The following is a 15,846-nucleotide window of genomic DNA, read 5'->3' as shown; positions in this document are numbered from 1 at the left end:
AAACACTTTCTTTTTTTATTGAAGAAATAGCACAAAATGTAAGAGATGATGGTTCTAATGTTTCCTGTGCTTAGGATGACCCATAAACTGCAAAAATGCACCTCCCATTAGTATGTAAGGACTCTGAAGGGGAGGGAAGGAGGATAGCTGATGAATATACATACAGACAACCACATCTCAGGTATCACTTTCTTTTCTAAGCCAGCTTTTATTTCTAGATTTTGATTTGGTTTGGAGTTTTTTCTGAGGGGTTAGAAGGCAACATGTTATTGATCTCTTTAAAGTTTTAAACTTCTTAAAGTTTCTTTTTCAACAGATGCACAGTCACATTAAAGAGAATTAAAATAGTCTCTCCTTTATGTGTAATTGGATTTTAAAGTCTGCAGGTGAGCAGGAGCCTGGCTGATTGAATACAGCATCAAACCTAGACATCCTTGTGAAAGTTTAATGCTTGGAACATGTATTAATGACTGGTTTTGCAAGCACTCCCTGGTACCAACATTACAGGTGTTGAGCTGTTCTTAGTTGTCTCCCTAAGGAAGGCTGAGTTCAGACAGAGTGAACCCACACTGCCAGGGGTCTTTGCATAGGTTAACCTCATTATCCTGCCAGACTCTGTCATGCAGAGAATGTGGGGCTCTAGGAGGTTTTAGATAATGATGAATAAGACATAGGAGGTTATATAAGCGAGTCTTCCCTGAGTCAGTGGAAGGAGAGATTTTTTCCATGTGCAGTGTGTGACAGCTTAGATTTACCTACGAAAATTATGAGGACGCTGGTCATCTGCCACAAATGAAACTCAGCAGCAGCTGTTGGAAAAACTTCTTGTATGGAGTCAGAGAGGAGACTCAATATGAAGGATTTTTCCTGCTGTCCTGAGATACTGCCCACTTCATGGAATGATAACCCAGAAACCAAGTGTTCAGGGATTCATGAAAGAGTCCTAGCAGGATCCTGAGCAATATATTTAAACAGGAGGACAAAGTCTGTCACTGATTCACTTTAATTTTGTCTTCCTAAAGCTTATAACTGGCAGGACAATGGCTGTGATTACAGCAAGGTAAATTGAATGGTCAGATAACCTCCTTCGAAACCCAGAAGACTCCAGGGTAAAATGTTCTCATTGTAAAGCAGTTCTACCTCATTAAGTGAGTGTCATGAAATTCCTTCAATAATAAATAAGAATATCCCACCCTGATGTTAAGTAGTGCTATTCAGTGGCTGAGAGATGTCTGGACCCACATTATTGTGCTGAAATGGACAAGCAATCACCACAGATCTTCATTAAAAAAACAGGATTGGTTTATTTGGCTTGGAGGGAGAATGTCACTGCTCTGTATTCTCTGTACCAGAGTGTATCTTCCTAGAACCCTGTCCAAAAGGCTTGAGTTGTCTCAAAGCCAAGACAAGCAACCACTATGGCAGCCTTGAGCCTGTGAGAATCAAGCCTACTTCTTCACCATCACAGAAGTGAGGTACTGTGGTGAACACTGACATACTGAAAAGTATCACTCATAGTAGTCTTGCAACTATTGAAGTTGTAGCCCAGTCTGTATCTCTATCTCTATAGAAGAAGAACATTTGCCACCCCAGAAATCTTAGTATTGATTCTCAATGTCTCAAAAATACTGAATCACAAGTACCTGGACTAGGAGTATCTACTCCTACAAAGCCACAATATCATTTTGCCTTGTCCCTGCAGTTATATTTCAACACTCAACTTCCTAACACCGAGAAGAGAGACTGTCAAGGAGGCAATAAGAGTTTACCTTCACTTTAGTGTCTTATTTTTTTACACTTGATGAAACAGGAGAAACAGAGCTGTGTAGGGCACATGAGCTATATAACACTGGGAAATCTTTTGCAGTCTGAATTTGGGGTTAACCAAGGTCCTGACAGTCTGGATGGAGGTTCATCAATGGTTCCATCAATGTGTGTCTGCCTTCCAAGCAGGCTTTGTCCCCATCAGCCCTGTTACCAATTGAGTCACAACGGAGACAAAGAGTCATCTAAATGCTGTTGCTCTATGATCTATGTCTGCAAACCTCATGGCATGCCTGACTTTTGATCAAGTCAGGCCCACAGAGCCAAGCTCCTCATGCTTTTGCTGTTGGGACATGCTTTCGTACTGCAGCCCTCCTGCAGAAGTAGCTCAGGAAGAGGCATTTATCTGGGGATTTTCTACATGAATTGTAAAAATTAGGGCCAGGTCTATATGCAGCCACAGGCACACAGAATTATTGGATCTTCAAGATCAAGGGCATCCATGTTCTGCTCACTGACAGCCGGACACAAGACACTGCTTGTAGAGACAGAAACAGGGGGAGTGTTTTTCATCTGAAAGAGGGTAGATTTAGATTGGACATAAGGAAGAAAGTTTTTTGTAATGTGGGTCTTGAGGCACTAGAACAAGTTTCCCAGAGTTGTGGATGTCATGTCCCTGGAAGTGTTCAGGCTCAGGTTGGATGGGGCCTTGAGCAACCTGGTCTAGCAAAAGATGTCCCTGCTCATGGTGAAAAAGTTGGAAGCTTCTACTTAATGTTAATGGTTTTCAAGTGGTTTGATATTTTCCCTTTTACAGTAGAATTCTAATATGATGTCTTCAAAAAAATATAGAATCATAGAATGGCTTGGGGTGAAAGCAACCTTGAAGTTCATCTAGTTCCAAACTCCTTGCCATGGCCAGGAACACCTTTCACTTGGGGGTTGCTTAGACTCCCATCCAATTTGGCCTTGAGCACTTCCAGAGATGGACCATACCTGTCTCTTGCAAATTTTCTCCTTAGAAGCTTGTTTTAAGTTTCTTTTCAAAAGCCTTCTCATTTTCTGGGATTCTGGGGGTTGTTTGCTCTATGGGACTTTGACTTTGAATATATTATGTTTACCATTACACTGTGGCTTTTTCTTGTCTTGTCCATTCTCTGACTAAGCACTGAGAACAAGTCATCACTTTGTGTCCAGAATTCAGATGACATCATGCTCCTTACACAATTCATCCAGTTTACAGGGGAGCAAGTGAACTCATCACTTATTTCTAGGGTTTCTCTCTTTAAAACTTTCCTAACCTTCCTCAACACATCAACTTTAATGAGCATGTTGATAGGTTACTCGTAATATAGTTCCAATACCATATGATTTTAAAAAGAGATAGAATGAAATTCCTTAGGTGTATGATAATTAATTATATATTTAATGACTTTGCCTTATTAACTACATTTTAAATCTGGAATGTCACTTGCTTACAAGCTATATCCAGCCAGATCAAGCTTACTTGCTTGATCTATATCCAACTAATTACAAGAGCCTACTGGCATTTCTTCTACTAGGCTGCTTAAAGTTTGTCAGTACTGGTTCATCTCCCTCACTTGCCTTAGATTTGTATAACAATATGTCATATTTGGGCTTAGTCTAGTTGTCTGTTTTTATGTTTCCTAATGAAAAGGTACTTTACTGATGCCGTTTTCGAATTTTACTGATTTGAGTTTCTCTTTTTTCCATGTTCACAGCATGTATCTAGAATCAGAGAATCATTCAGTTTGGAAAAGACCCTTAAGACCCCCACTGGGTCCAGCTGCAAGCCCAGTACTGCTAGGTCCACCAATACCATGTCCCTGAGCACCACACCTGAGTCTCTTTTCAATACCTCCAGGGAGGTACCTCTCAGCCACTTCCCTGGACAGCCCTTTCCAGTGTTTGGTAATGCTTTCATTGAAAAAAACAAAATCCAATTTTAGTCCAATCTAAACCTTGCCTGGCATAACCTGGGACCATTTCCTTGTGTTCTATCACTTGTTACTTGGGAGAAGAAGCCGACCCACACCTTGCTACAACATTTCTGGTAGTTGTAGGGAGGGATAAGGCATCGAGTCTCCTTTTCTCTAGGTTTAACAACCCCAGCTCCCTCAGCCACTTCTCATAAGATGTTTGTTCCAGCCCTTTCCCCATCTTAGCTGTTCTTTGAACACTCTTTTTTGTGACATTCTTCTTGGATGACTTCACCTGCAGAGGATGTCATCCTAAAAGTGTTTTCTTTGCCTCTGCTGGTATTTCCTGCCCACTTTCCTATAATCTTACTAACTTCCCCCAATAGCTGTATCTGCCATCCAGTCATTCTGGTTTTTTATTTTTTAATAGAGATGGAACTTATATGAGAAAAAACATGTTTGTAAAAATCGTGTTATATCTGTAGATAAACCTTCCTCTCCAGGTTTATTATTATTGCTAATATTATTATTTTGCTGTGAAAAGTTCCTTAAGTTCTGAGATTAAAGGCTGTTATTCACTGATGACATTGAAATACACAGTCCATCAATAGCTCCTGGGCAATTTTTCACAAGAGGTAGTTGTCTGGAACATACTTTTTCCTTTCTCTCTTCAGATTTTTTATTTTATTTTGGCAATTACATGAAACATTACTTCATCTTTTATTATTCTCTTGCCATTCCTAATAAGCTGTGTTTTAATTTAAAACAGCAATTTACAATTCAATTAATATATAACAACACAATCCATTGTAATCACGATGCGATAAATTTGTGTTTTAAGTAATTTTTAATGCTCATAGCAGCTGGATCTGTGAAGTGTGGAAATAGCTACCATTTTTCACCATGTGCAATACTGCCTGTGCAAAGCACCACTTTTTAATTATATCACCACCAAAGCTCAATGTAAGGAAAATGGAGCAACTGTAATTGCAAAAGAAGAGAATTTTTGCTCATATTATACAGTTAATACAGGAAATATAGAAGCAGCGCCAATACATAATTTAAAAAAACTGATGTAAAGGTGAATTCCCAGATATAATCACTATTGAAAGATGTGTTTAGGGTTAATATCTTTTAAAAAGTAAAGGAATAGGATTAATTTACTTCCACCAACAAAGAATTAAAAGATTATTACATCTGACTAGAAACTTACTTGTTAGAAATTGCAGATAATGCATTATTAGTTTAGTGGTGGATGTTTTTTTGCAATTTCTTTTGTGACTGACTTGTACTTTTTCGAATTTCTGCATTTCTGTACTATGTAGATAAAAAAACTGCCAAAAGGGCAAGTTGATAATTTCTCTGACTTCAATGAAATAATATTAGTTCCAATGTAATTATAACCTTTATGTGTCTCTAGTTTAGATGTTAAATACAAACCATTAAATGTCACCTGGAAAAGGGATATAAGTCCTCTTCCAAGTTCTACTCCAAAAGAGGAGGTTGACCCCTTCAAGTTGATCCTCTCTTCTGCTCCTGCCAAAGCCATTTGGACTTGCTGTGATCACAAGCTTTTGCCACTACAAAGATTAATCAAGAAGAGAGATTTTCACTCCTCTGTAAATGTTTTTACTCTTTAAATCAGGAGTAATTCTATTGTATTGAAAGAAATTGCACTGGTGTAATTGTAAAATCATAAAATGGTCTCACTACTTTTTTTTCTCTTTTATCTAAAGGAACATTAACATAGGGGTTTTCTGTACCCTAATTTACTTCTAAAGGAACTTCAGTACAACAGCTTTCCTTTCATTTCCCATCCCAGCAGTGTGCCCTATGTCAGTTTGCTCCTGGTCACATGGAGAGTACTCATCAGAATTAATAATTCTGTGCTTGAGGCTTACAGTTTTTGATAATGGGAATTAAGTTGCTTTCACCAACCTCTGGTTTGATTTAGAATATTTTTTTTTAACTTAAAAGTATTTTTTAATCTTAAAAGATTAAATCGTAGAAAAATGTTCCCAGAACTATGAAAGCGCATATATAAAAAAAAAAAAAAACACAAAAACCCAACCAAAAGACTCTTCAAGCCAAACTGGAATATACTGGGATATATATCTACTCTTAAGTTACAGGATAACAAAAATATGTCTTAATTAATAGAATTCTATTTCACATTTCTGCAGGTCAATAGGAAAAGAAAATAGGTAATTTTTAAAGGAAAAAACATATATCCTGTAGACAGAAGAGAAGATATGGAAAATTGTCAGATTGGAAAATATATCTATGAGTTGGTTTTCTTCAAAAGAAACATTTTTGCATGAGCCATTTCAATACCAACCTTGTATAAATGCATATAAAATAAACATCCACATTCCTTTATGACAATCACTATACCACTTGTGGAAAAATACAGTGTAAATGAAGTGGGAGGCTTTTATTATTGGAAACCTCTATTTTAACATAGAAGTCCATTTGAGTTTAGAAATTGGATGTACATTGAACAGAATCAGGACCAGGACCCCAAAAATGTTAATTTCCTACTATTCCTTATTCAAATGCAGAGATAAGGTCTCTGGCAATTGTGCCACAGACAAAAAAAATGCTGTTCTTTTATGTTATTACTGGCTTTTCAATTCTTACATTTGTCATTGATATATGTGGCATGAAAGTAAAAAATGCATACATAACATAAAGGCTGAGTAAATATACATTAAGGAGAACTAACCCATCAAGTGATTTTACCCTTATCTGCATTTGCAGGTTGGTTAGATCCATCAATGTATGTACCGCCAAACTCTATAACTCCATTACAGAGGTAGGAGGAAGAATGTGGGAGCCTTTGAGGTGACGCCACGCATCCTATAGTAAAATCCAGCAAAGTTTCATTTTCAAATATCTGGTGGAGAAGTGGCAAAGTATCTCCAGTAATTTTAAGGACATTTTCCAAATGTTTATTTAGATAAAAGATAGATAACAGTAAAACTATAAAACCTGCAGCCAGATAACTAGGTTTTATTAATGACCTGCCATATACCGTGGCCGGATAATTAAAGTTCTCCCTTCCTTCTAACCCCCTCCTCCCAGAGAAGGGGAGAGTGGACAAATTTATTTGATAGTTTGATAACCAGGGGACACTGGTTGAAAACTATTGATATAATCAGGGCCTATTCAATTTGCTCACGACAGACACTCCTATCTGCTAATTTCACCTGTGAATAGTTAATTATGCCCCGGATGCATATGGTTGAGCCATTAATAAAATTTGTCTGTCATAGCTTTCTGTATATTCCTTTTTTTTCATCCTCATGTGCATTTTATCTATGGGAATCTTTCCCTCTTTTTTTTTTTTCCCTTTTAACATTGCACAAGACAGATGTTAGTGTTATTGGTATTTCAGCAGGGCTACGTTATAGATGGCATGCAGCAAGGATCAGGATTGCACTTTTAGCCTGTAAAAGACTGGGCCTGTGTACATAATGAAGTTGCTGAAGCATGAATGATAATGGAGTTCTTAACCATTTCACATTTTCAAGCTATGCTTAGGGAGTTTGCTTCCAACTAAACAAATGCACGGCAAAATATGTTGGATGTTTTTGTTTTTTTTTTATTTGCCAGGCTCATAAAGATTTTTACATGTATAGGATGGCTGTTTTTACTTTGTTTCCTTTAAATCTGGCTGCTGTCCCTTTCTTAAAACATTTATTTGGGTGAATGTAGGTCTCAAACCCCAGATTTTCTCTCTCCAGTCACCTGAATTTAATAAAGTGAATATTCTATGCCAAAGTAATTCACTTTAATCTCTCAATGGCCTCTCAGGAATCAAGAAACTTCTAAGCTTGACATCAAATTTCCCTAATTCTGCCATTTCCTCCAGTTGGGAAAATTTTCTCCCAGTCTTCCCTGCCTTATAAAGAGACTGCCTATTTCATCAGAAATAATTTATTCAGAATACTGCAGGTGAGAACAGGCTGTTTTGCCTAATGTCTCTGAGTGTAAATATCTAAGGAATAGTAATAAAACTGTGAATAAGTAATTTTTACCCAACTTTTCCTTACTACTTTTATCAGACTGTTTTTTTCACTATCCAAATGTAGTTCTTTAAAGTTGCAGAGGGGTTATTCGCTCCTTTGAGGTGCCACTTTTTTGCAAATAAATACTCCTGGTTTCATTGTCCAGCAGTTTTGTTTCTTCCCTGACCTATGCAATAGAGTAAAGTCTTGTGCTCTTCTTACTTGAGAAGATGAAGATGAGGAAGGTCACCAACAAAGGACAGCCTCTGGGTCTTGCTGGCCTCTTCAGCAGCAGGCATCATTCCAATATTGTCATAAAACATAGCCATAACTCAAGAAATTTAACAGAGGATCTCCCAAAAGCAGTATGGGTTGGAACCTGGCCTCCAAATTAATTGACGAGTCTTGAAACCTTAACTTCAGCTTTATTTCTTATGTCTTTGTGGTCCAGTCCTCAGTATAACTGAGATTATCATGGTGTGGTTCTCTTAACAATTCTTTCTCTCTGTTAGTCTGCATCAAGCCTGATTGAGTTTTGAATCCTTCTTTCCAAAGAGCTGAGCTGGCTTCATGCATTTTATGTTTCAGGAAATCATTCATTATGTCAGAAAAAAGAAATAATCTAGAGATTCTTGCTACCAGGTTTTACCTTGGTGTATTTATCATCCCTTCTTTTAAGCTTTCTAAGAACTCTCCATGAATGTTGGAAGCTAAATGATAAGGAGAAGCTTGGATATTTTGCTTCTCTCACATTTTGATTAGTTTATTGCCCAGTCTCACTGTGTGACAGTGCTAGATAGTCTTGGCAGGTTGCTTTGCTGTAGTCTCCACAGGATGGTCATCAGTGGAGGTGAGCAAAGGGGGAGCTGGAGAGCAGACTTGGGAGAGCAATGCTATTTCTGAGTGTGAACACTGCTTACAGCATTGTAATTAGAGACATTAAACATTATCACAGACAAGCCCAAGTTACTGCATCTGGCTGGAATCTTTTAATGTGATTTTTGTAAAAAAAATTGCTTTTAAAGTGAAAAGTTTGGCAAAAGTAACCCTATTCTGACAAGAAAAATTTGTCCATCAATTCAATGGAAAAAATTACTAGAAAAAAACAAAACAAAAAAACAAAGAAAATTTAGAAATTTTTAAAAGCTTCTTATTTCGTTGAGTAGAAGCCTGTGTTCTTTGCTTTTATTAAAGAATTATTGATCTCAAGTTGGGTTGCAGACATTTAATTGACATTTTAGTGGGCTGTTTAAATTTCAGAGCCCTAACAGGATTTGTAACCAGTGACACTGTGAATTTTCACCCTGAATACTGTACCAGAGTCCATTCAGGATATCTGAGATGGTGGCCTGGTCTCCCTGGGTCAAATTGTGTTGCAAGATTCCACCTCTAGGAATATAGTCTCATACAGAAGGAAAAAAGGAAAATTCAACCATTACATAGTGGGCACCACAATACAAAAAGACATTAAGCTGTCAGGGAGCATACAAAGGCAAGCGACAAAGATGGTGAAGGGCCTTTAGTGGAAGTCAAGTGAGGAGCAGCTGAGGTCCCTTGGTCTGTTCAGCCTGGAGGAGACTGAAAGGAGACCTCATCACAGCCTGCAGCTTCCTTATGAGGGGAAGAGGAGGGGCAGACGCTGAGCTCTGTGGTGATCAGTGACAGGACCCAAGGGAATGGCCTGAAGCTGTGTCAGGGGAGGTTTAGGTTGGATATCAGGAAAAGGTTTTTCACCCAGAGGATGGCTGGGCACTGGAACAGGCTCGGCAGGGGAGTGGTCACAGCAACAGCCAGACAGAGTTTAAGAAGTGTTTGGACGCTGCTATCAAGCATGTGGTGTGACTCTTGGGGTGTCCTGTGCAGGGCCAGGAGTTGGACTTCGATGATCCTTGTGGGTCCCTTCCAATTCAGGATATTCTATGATTCCTTTCTGTGATTCCCAGTAATTGTCCTCTACCATCTCACTAATTTTTGAGGAACTGCTTTGCTTCGTCCTGCTGTTACTGATGTTGTTTTGGGGAAGTTTTCTACTAAACTCCTGAAGTCTCCTTATCAAGCCCTTTTGTGACATAGTATTAACAAGAAAAGTCCAAAATAATGAGTTGATTTGCTCAGAAATAATGACTTTGGCTTAAAAAAGTAAGGGGTTGGATGAAAGAGAAATCAGTTCACTGATACTTCAGTTTTTGAAACTCTAGGGTAAGTCAAGGACAGATTTAATTTATTCTCCACAGTATGAGGCACAGAAATGTACTTGTTCAAAGTTAAGGATCCCAACCTGTACAATGATGGTTCTGCATTGGGTTGAGGTCTCAGGAAAAACAGGTCACCTGTGTCAGCTTCTATTCATATCTGCTCATACTTTTACAAGTGGGGTAGATACAATGACAGTGAGTTACACAGAAATTTAAACTGAAGGTCAGAAAAAGAACACTGAAGTGTCCAGCTTGTCCAGCTCTCTGTGGCTTTTGGCAGTTGCTGTTCTGTTAGTTTGTTAATGTTAGTTTGCAAATTCTAATCCCTCTTAATTACACACACACACACACACCCCTTGACTATGTTGATTTGGACCCAGACATTATGTAAATATTGGGACAACAATTCAGTGAAGTTACATGATGCTGAGGGGGCTTCAGTATTTCTTTGTGGCCCCCAAGTAATCTTACAGAATTTTGATATTCATCATTTCAGACTTCTGGACCAAGCCAAGAATAAGGGTTTTCTCTTCTTCTTTATAAATGCTTTGCTGAAGTTGCTACTGCTTTTGTATACTGTAGACAGTATGGTTTCCATGATAATTAATATGTTCTGTAAAGCATTTCTAGCTCAGACCAGTCTTATTTGTCTAGGCAGAAATAAGGGACCTTGAAGAGAGAGAAAGGTTATTATGCAGCAAAACATAAACAGCTTTTGACTAAAGGTTGAATAAGTATATTTTTATTTTATTTTACTTTTTTTAAATGGAAGACATACAGACAGCAAGTAAGAGTGGTTAGTATTTTAGAAGAATGAAGAGTTGATGGAGGCAGGAGTGAGACCTCTCTCCAGAAAGAGTCACAGTCATGTTTTAAGGTCTCATAAAATGAACCTAAGTCACAGACTCATACAGCCACAGACCGTATGGTCATCATCTTCTCTGGCTGAGTTCTTTAAAAGCTTGTACTGGATAAATCTCCCACTGGATAAATTTCTGGTGCAGACAAGGAATTGTGCTGGAAATCTTTGGCCAAGAATTTATCTAAACTGTCCATGTTGACAGATCTAAGCTGAGCCCAGGAGGCAAAGAGGCTCATTGACTCCTCATTCCTGGTTGCCACAGAGTTTCAGAGTGTTGCAATATTAAAAGCTGGTCCTCTGCCTGGTTCTTTGGCATGGAGAAGAAGACAATAATCACAGCAGTTTCTCTGTGCCTCAAGTCTAAGCTAGTGGAGGTAGAACTTCCAGTCATGAAGATACCTTGTACCCCTCCCTTAATTCTCATAGATCTGAAAAACATGAGTAACATCTTATTTGCATTATGCAGCTTTCTTCGTGGTTGTCCTCTGCTTACCTGGCTCCCCTGGATGCTCCATAATTGTTCAGTGTTTAGTCAACCTGAGCCTGAAAATGCTGATGAAAGCCATTGTCTTCAACTGAGTTTCAAGACCGCACTTCAATCCACTTCCCAGGACATCACCAAAATGCAGAGGAGGTACAGGGGATGCTCTGGGTTCACTTGGAGCCACAAGTATGAATCTCTGCTACCTGTTCTCACAGTTATGCTCATATATAACAAGATATTTTTATACACGTGTATATATATAAGTGTATGGACATACATACATACATACATATATATATATATATATATTTATATTTATGTTGTTGATACTATCCATCTGTTCAAAGTCAATGACTGGTCATTTTGCAGTTACAAAGAAGGCGTTTTGCAAAAATCAGAAATGTTGGAGTTCTCCAGAAAAGGTTTTTGAATATTTCTTTAATGGAAAGTCATAAGTATGGAGTTAATACAAACATCCCTAATAATACATTTGCAGGGAACCTAAGAGTCTTTCTTGCTTAATTGGACTGTTTCACTTCAGTAAGTTGAGAGTGTGAGCAGGAAGTGCACAGAGGAAAATGCACTTGAAAGATCCAGAATGACATCTTGAATCCTTAAGACTTAGAGGTCAGTAAATAGAGATAATGAATTCATTCAAAATTAGAATGGCCAGAAAAAGTATTAACCTGTTTGTATTGTAAGGAGCGTACTGTTAAGGCTTTTCTTTTATCCTTAGGCAAAGGCAACATTTACACCTTCACAATTAGACAAGTAACTCTGTTTTGCCTGAAGGTTCTTTTTCAGAGGAGGGGGTTGTTGCTTATATTTTGAATATGTATTAGTGAGAAAAAGATTTTTTGGTAAGATTTCTGGAAACACCCGCTCAGCACTTAGCTGTTATCAAGAGACAAGTAGAACAGTAGGAGCTGTTGAGACAGAAATAGAGAACAACATAGAAAGCATTATCATGTCATTATATGAAACACTGGTGTACCCAGGGACAGTGTGCACAGTTCTGACCTTCTTCACAATTAAAAAAAAAAAAAAGAAAGGATATTATAAATGTTAGAAAATGTGTGGGGAACTGTGACAGGAAGGGGATCTGAAATAAGGAATGATTTCTGTACAAGAAGAGAAATAGGCTTGTTCTGCAAATTGTTGAAAGTTGGGGGTGAGATACTGTAGGGAGATACTATCCCATGCTTTTCTTTGATCTTTTCTCTCTAAGCATCCAGTTAAAGACACAATGGAGGATGAAATGGGCCTTTGGTCTGAAACTCTGCTGGTCTTCTTCTTCTTATGAGTGGAATGTCTCCTGGCATAGCCAGGGAGAAATGTTTGTGTGAGTTCTTATAATGTGAGAGATCAGATCAAAATGTGGTCTCTGTGAAAGGGGGATATTCAGTGGTAGCAACCTTCAGTATCCTTCTGGAAATGCTGAGTATTTGGAAGCTGTTGAGAGGATATTGTGAGCAGTGATAATGGGCCTCCTTCCTGGATTAATTTCCATACTGTTGCCTAAGTGCAACTGTCTGTCAGTGCATCCTGCTCTGTACAGGAAAGCTGTAGAGCAAACTGACAGCAGTGGGGCTTGCAGAACTGTTTACAATATACAGTGACCAACATCCTCAGTTACCTAGCAGGGGGTTCCCTCTGCTGCCTGGGTAGACCAGAGAAACTGAAAGTAGTGACTGCCACTCCTCTGGAGAGCAGGGCTGCCATTAGTCAGCTGTGGAGAAGGCAGATGCTGTCTCTTAGAGGGCTCCAGCAATACAAAAGCTTCATCAGTCCACAAGAAAATGCAGCCTTTCATTAGCCATTTGAGCTCCTGTGCACTCCTGATAGAGTGGTGTTTGTCACAGGAACATGCTGAAGCACACTTGTGCCAGCAAATACCAGCAGAACATGACTGGCTGCCAAATGCCATGACAGAAAAGAATTGGGCTAGAGGGTTGTGAGTCATGGGTGGTTCTGAAAATGAAAGGAACAGAGTAGAAGTGATCAAATAAACAGCAGTTAACACCAGCATTGGCTGAGTAGTTTTAATCTGGGAAAGCCAGAGGTATCAGGCCAGAAAGATGTTATACTCTAGGGGAAAAAGAAAGGAAACTGAATTGACATAACAAGAAGTGTGTAGGCTATATAGAGCTGACTCTCAGAGGCATGGCACCTCAGCCTGCCCGTCTCTGTCTTGCTCTGTTAGGTGGTTCATGAAGTCAGGCTACAGCCTATGGGGGCAGTCTGGTGTTTGGAGACACAGTTCACCCCTGCAATGTACCCTAAAAGTTCCTCTCCCTTCAGGCAGACAGACCATCCTTGCCAGGAGGCTGCCAGCTGTCCAGATAAGTCCTTCAGAGTCATTTTTGTGGAGAGTAACTAACCTTCAGGATGGGTAAAGACAAAGGATGGAGTGTCAGTATCTTCCTGAGTCTCTCAGGTTGGTGCAGGGCACGTGGGCAAGGCAGGCACAGACACAGAGCTGTGGGCACTGAGCACAGCAGCAAGAAGGCATGGGCATGCTCAAAGTCAGTAAATGTCCCAAAATCCATGCTAGCAACCTTATCCCTGCACAGCTCACCCCTATCCTAACAGGCCTTCTCCCTTCAGGAGGGTGATATTTTCCATCTGCCCTTCCTGAGACCTTTGTGCAGGATGCGACTCTTTCTCATCCTTCTTCTGTATTGAGTGGGGTAGAAAGAGACAGAAAGATCTGGCATGATGCTCAATATGTTTTTTTCTTAGTAAGGTTGTGTTTCCCACAAAGAACTTTTCAATAAATTTTAAATGTACAAAATGTTCTGTCTCGCTGAAGTGGATCATAGCCTGAATAAAAAGTTAAGCTGGAAAAAATAATATTCATTTATATTAAAAGATTGAGAAATCATTCTTTATGAAATAAAATAGTAAAGAAAAAATTAAAAAGAAATCAAACCCCACCTCTTTCACTCAAAGCATATGAAGGCTGTTTATAAAGAAGCCAAATCATAAAATAAAACATTCTTGTGCCCATAAATGCATGGTACAGTTAACATTGATTTTTATGAGATACAATTAATGGAACCATGGTATTTCTGTTGAACAAGAAACTGCTTGCAAACCATGTAGACGACCATGTTATATTTTGAACTAAAGCAAACCCCAACAATTAGATTCTAGATATAATTGTTCTAGGAAGAGCCAAAGAGGGACTTTTTCCTATGAGCTATTGTTAGGAGATTTGGATCTTCCCTTTCCTTACAAGATGTATTAACCTCTGCTGCAACTCGCTGTGCAGGTACAATTCTTCTTTTGATCCATTAGCAGAATATGCAGCAAGTAGGTCTATCTCCCTGCCAGGCTTGGTGACATTAATCCTGGCACTTGTCATTAGGCATTTACATGCAATGTTATCCATCCTCTGTGTGTTTTGCCAGACAACAGAGCATCAGAATACATATTTATTACTAAGGATAAGCAAATTGTTGTGCACTCCTGCAGTTGAACTGAACCCCATGAGCCACATGCCTAATTTGATTCAGCGTGGCAGACATTGCAAATATCTTGTTGAACAAGTCACACTGGTTTCTTGAGAAAAATTCTGTTTCTGATAATATTTGCAATATTGTTTTAAAGTTTCTGTTAGCAATCAGGAAAAGTGATGGTCAAAACTTTTGGATTTACATGCATAACTCAGCAGGCAGAGCTCAAAAAAGATGCATGTCTAGAGCAACCCTGGTGTCAGTGGCAGCACTGGGATGAAATTCTTAGTTGTTTTCCTTCTTTGTGTTATTTCTGTAATCTAAAAATTCTGTACTTTTTTTTTTTTTCAGTTTTACACCACAAAATAAAGCATTTTTGCATTATTTCCAAACAACATAACTGCATTTTAAGGCAGTATAATATTTCTTTTAGCTCAAATTAAAAAAAAAAAAAAGCGTTGCAACAGAACAGTATTAATCTCATTATTATTGAAAGCATGTTTTCTGTATGAACATCATAGATGCAGAAATAACTAAAATTTAGGTACTACAAGACAGTGCATTACTTTGCACTGCCTTTTTCCTGTTCAGGAGAAGAACATCTTTGGAAGTGTTTTCAGCTCAAATCCTTCCCTTTGTAAGAACAGCTACCAATCAGTCCATTAGTGGAATTCAGGGCGAGGAAAGAGAAGAATCTCTGTAGAAATGTTAGATACTACCAAATATCTGGAAACCCAACTGTGTTCTGTGCCTGTGATATTTTATAAGATGCTCTCATTTCTAGTAGTTAATGTGTCTTGAAACCCCCCCAAATAAGTTATTATCTTGCAAATTGAATCTTTTTGCTGATTTTGGTATTTAATTTGCTTTGTGTTTTCACTACACCTCCATTAACCAGCCATTGACTATTAGCCTGCTCATTACACTTCCCTTTGAAAATAATGATACAACAGTGGCTTTATGTCCATTCCCAGCACTCTTGTTACAGTTTCAGTACTTATTACAGTTATTAAAATAGTGTCAGTTAGGGCTTTCCAAGAAGTGCCTTGAAATTCTATGTGAAGATTATGCAGAGTTGCTGATTAAATGATTAAGTTCAGTAGATACTGTTTTTAATGTTGTCTCTAGATAAA

This window comes from Pseudopodoces humilis, chromosome 1 (assembly GCF_049639895.1).
Source record: "Pseudopodoces humilis isolate 2021_Gansu_Grassland_sample_001 chromosome 1, ASM4963989v1, whole genome shotgun sequence".
Classification (NCBI taxonomy): Eukaryota; Metazoa; Chordata; class Aves; order Passeriformes; family Paridae; genus Pseudopodoces; species Pseudopodoces humilis.
This window is presented reverse-complemented; position numbering follows the sequence as displayed.